Genomic DNA, 4,639 nt, shown 5'->3' on the forward strand with positions numbered 1-4,639 from the left:
CAGGACATCCCCAAATCCTCAAGTACGAATACTTAGGAGCTTTGCCATTCCATAACTCGTATGGTGTTTTGTCCACTGCTTTAGTGTGGACGTTGTTCAACAACAATACCGCCGTTTCAAGCGCATAGCCCCAAAACGAAGGTGGAAGCTCAGTGAAGCTCATCATAGATCGAACCATGTCCAACAAAGTTCGATTACGACGCTCCGATACACCATTAAGCTGTGGTGTCATAGGAGGAGTCCACTGAGAGAGAATCCCATTCTCTTTCAGATAGTCCAAAAACTCGGTACTCAAGTATTCTCCACCTCGATCCGATCGAAGTGCTTTAATACTTTTACCTAGCTTGTTTTCTACTTCAGCCTTGAATTCTTTGAACTTTTCAAATGCTTCAGACTTATATTTCATTAAATATAAATACCCATACCTTGAATAATCATCAGTAAAGGTAATGAAGTAGGTGTGGCCATGTTGAGTCCCTACTCTAAATGGACCACAAACATCTGTGTGGATCAAATCCAACAGATTCTGACTACGCTCAGGTTTCCCCTTAAAAGGAGATTTAGTCATTTTTCCTTTTAGGCAGGTATTCACAAGTGGGTAGAGAATTAATATCAGACATATCAAACATGCCCTCTCCCACTAGCTTGTTCATCCTCCTTGAGGAAATATGACCTAGCCTAGCATGCCAAAGGTTTGCCGGGTTTTGACTATCGATTTTCCTTTTGTTTGTTGTCGCCGGTTTATCAACATAATTCACTGGAACGTCTTTTAGTTTTAAGTTGTATAGATCGTTTTCAAGTTGTCCATTTCCAATTAAACATTCATTCTTGTAAATATTGCAAATCCCATTCACAAAATTGCAAGAATAACCATCTCTATCAAGCATAGAAATAGAAATAATGTTTTTAATTAAATCTGGCACAAATAAAACATCTCTTAACAATAATTTAAAACCGTTCTGCAAAGTCAAACAAACATCTCCAATGGCCGTAGCTTCAACTCTGGAACCATTCCCGAGCCTCAGCTGGGTCTCACCCATTCTAAGCCTGCGACTTCTTGTCATCACCTGCAAATCATTGCAAATGTGAGATCCACATCCGGTATCCAATACCCAAGAAGTTGTATTAAGTGACATGTTTATTTCAATATAGAACATACCCTTTGCAGTTCCCAACTGCTCAAGATATTCCTTGCAGTTGCGCTTCCAATGACCCGGCTTCTTGCAGTAATGGCAAACATCCTTGGATTTTCCATTGTTTGAAGCCTTTGTCTTTTGCTTCTTCTCGGGCTCGACTTTCTTGGGTGGGGTAGAACGTTTCTTGCCCTTCATACTTGGCCCCTTCTTAGCAGAAGATGAGGAGCCCACCAAGAAAGCTGGCTTATCCTTCTTAAGTGTGGATTCATATGTAACGAGCATATTGACCATCTCTTCAAGGGTGGCCTCTATCTTGTTCATATTAAAATTTATCACAAATCCATCAAATGAAGAAGGAAGAGACAGAAGCAATAAATCCACATTGAGTTCATGCTCCAACACCAAATCTAGGGTCGCCAACTTCTGTATGAGCCAAATCACTCGTACCCCATGATCACGGACCGAAGTCCCTTCACGCATGCGGCACGTCATCAACTCCTTAACAGTAGCGAACCTTTCAGCCCTCGACTGAGCCCCAAAAAGTTCCTTGAGTTGCGTGTGAATGTCAGCAGCATTCACCGTGTCCTCAAATCGCCTCTGGAGTTCATCAGACATCGAGGCTTGCATATAGCATTTGGTCTTGATGTCATGGTCACACCATGCATCAAGTTTGGCCAATTCCTCCGGACTTATGTCAGCTGGTGCTTCCTTCGGAGGTGCTTTCTCTAACACGTAGAGCATTTTCTCCGAAGTTAAGACAATCTTCAACTTCCGGAACCATTCCGTATAGTTGGCGCCAGTCAATTTGTTTTGTTCGAGGATCGAGAATAATGGATTTCGCGAATTCATTGTATGAAATACTGAAAAGAAAAACAGACATATATCAATGATTGTTTAACAATTTACTAAGACATAAAATAGGCGAATTTAATTTTATGAATCTCACTCCCACTATTTTAACGATTTCACCACCCTCTAGTGAAAACGGGAAACTTTTTCCTTAGTGAGAACATGGAGTCCAATTGACAAACTTATGGTCCCGAATAATATCAGCCAACCATAATTCTCAAAAGGTAGAGCCCAATTGCTTCCAAAGCAACCCCCATGTTTTTACCTCATGTCCAATAAGGGCCCAATAATATGACGCCGTTTAAAGTGACATGTCAAGATGACCCATCAATATTAAGTTGTGATGGACGGTCGCCATGTGGATCCCCAATAATATGAGCCGATCCCATGGGAGTTCCACCCAACTTACAACATTTGTCGATCCAATGTACAGCTTTCCGACGGACGGGCCCCCCCAATAATATGAGCCGGACCGTATCCGCGGGTAGCGTCACATACATTGACCGTTGATGGAAGGTGGGAACATTTAAACAAATTTAAATTTCCTTTATTTATCTTGATATAAATTTTAAATCATATTTAAAATGAGGGATTTTTAATTATAAAAATATTTGTCTCATCATATTTAATTTATTGCATGCATTGCCGGATTCACGCAATTTATGTCTAAACATGCATACAATCATAATATCACATATTATATAGGATGATCGATTCCATTTCTAATTGACCCGTGGTTGCCAATCACGGGTCTTAGTCCAATCCTAGGTAATATGCAGTATGCAAATGCAATCCTATTACATATGCTTCCAATTTACATTTCTTCAGTCTTCATTGTCTGCTGGGCCCACCATCTTCAAATCTTGATCTCCCACTAAATCTAATGTATTTACAATAAATAACAATGACAAGTAGGGGATACATTTTTAGGGGGTGGGAACGGGCTATAAACCAAGCCCACTTTTATTACATATGACATTCATATCGGGCCATAAACCAGGCCCATTAATAAAACCAACAATAATAAAGACAAAATGTAAATTCCTAACATACACCTACAAAATTGGTCATGGCAATCGATCATCCTTATCCAATAACATTTAATTCAAAATTAATTTATTGGATAACATGCTGTGGCAATTCAAATTTAAACAAGATAAAATCATATTTTATATATAAAATCTCATTTCACATATAAAATCATATTTTATCTCTATATCAAATAAAATCATATTTTATCTATAAAATCCAATTTTACAAATAAAATCATATTTTACTTAATATATCATAAGATCATATCTTATCATCAATTGTACCAAAATAATTGATTTCAAAATTCAATTTACGGATAAAATATTAAAATTTTCCAAAAATTCAAATTTATCCAAAATCAATTTTAAAATTTACGGACTCGAACAATTCGATCCGAAATCTCGTGAACCAATCAAAAACAATTTTTGACCGGACCAAAAATAAAATTTTAAATATTAAAATTAATTTTTAAATAAAAATATAATTTTTTTCCGCGGGCCGCCCGGGACACTCCCGGGCCGGCCCGCACCCGGGGCGCGGGCCGGGGGCAGCCCGGCTGCCCCCTTAGGGCAGCGCCTGGCGCCGCCCCTGGGCGGCGCCGTGCGCCGCCCGGGGCAGCAACAATTGCTGCCCCACCGGGCAGCGATCCAATCGCTGCCCGGGTTTTGCCCCGAAAAAAAATTTTTTTTTTTTATTTAAAAAATATTTATTTTGTTTCAAAAACCGAGACTCAAAAATTTTGTACAATTGATTAATTTAATCGTTTGATCTGAGCAACCTGGCTCTGATACCACTGTTGGAAAACGCGGCTCTCTGATCAATCACGATTGATACCCGGTGCAGCGGAAGTTTAAAATTTTATCATGGAACAATTCCATGGTGTGGGTATCAACCATTCAACGATTAAATTATTGTGTGTGTAAAATTCAAATAACAATTAATTAAATTTTACCTTCAATCTCGCAACGAGATTACTGGACACCAACAGATTTTATCTGCTCTTGTTGTCTCTCCCTGGAACCGATGAACTCCTTCAATCAGGTCCACGAACAGAGGTTTAATCCCTCTGATAGATTGCACTAGAAAATCTATCAGAAGTTTTCTGCGAAGAGAATAAACGAATCTGATTCGCTATTCCAGACTGCAATTCAAAATCACAGACCGGAAAATCTCGGGCAGAGGGGGAGGGGTCGGCCGAACAGAGAGAGAGAGCTAGGGTTCGAAAATTTTCTCTGTCTCAAAAATTATGACCTGTTGTGTGTAATTTCTGTACTGAAATAACTTATTTATAATGCAGGCCACTAACACCTTAGGGCCCATTAGTCATAAGCTGGGGCCCGACAAGCAAAGCCCGCTCGTTCAGAAATTAATATAAAATTCATCGTGACTTCGATTGATGAACTGATTTCACCAATGTGCACAGAAACCATTTCTGCACATTTTAAAGTCAAAATAAATTTTCCTGAATCCGAATTCAGTGGTTTCCAAAAATGTCCATCCCTATGTCATTTTAGGAAATCCTACTCCCTTACTCTTATTTAAGAAGTCCAACTCCTTAGTTCATTAAATTTAACTCTTTAAATTTAACTATCTCAACGGGGATTAAAACTCCATTACACTGT

The sequence above is a fragment of the Henckelia pumila genome, chromosome 1 (assembly GCF_033568475.1).
Source record: "Henckelia pumila isolate YLH828 chromosome 1, ASM3356847v2, whole genome shotgun sequence".
NCBI classification, from domain to species: Eukaryota; Viridiplantae; Streptophyta; class Magnoliopsida; order Lamiales; family Gesneriaceae; genus Henckelia; species Henckelia pumila.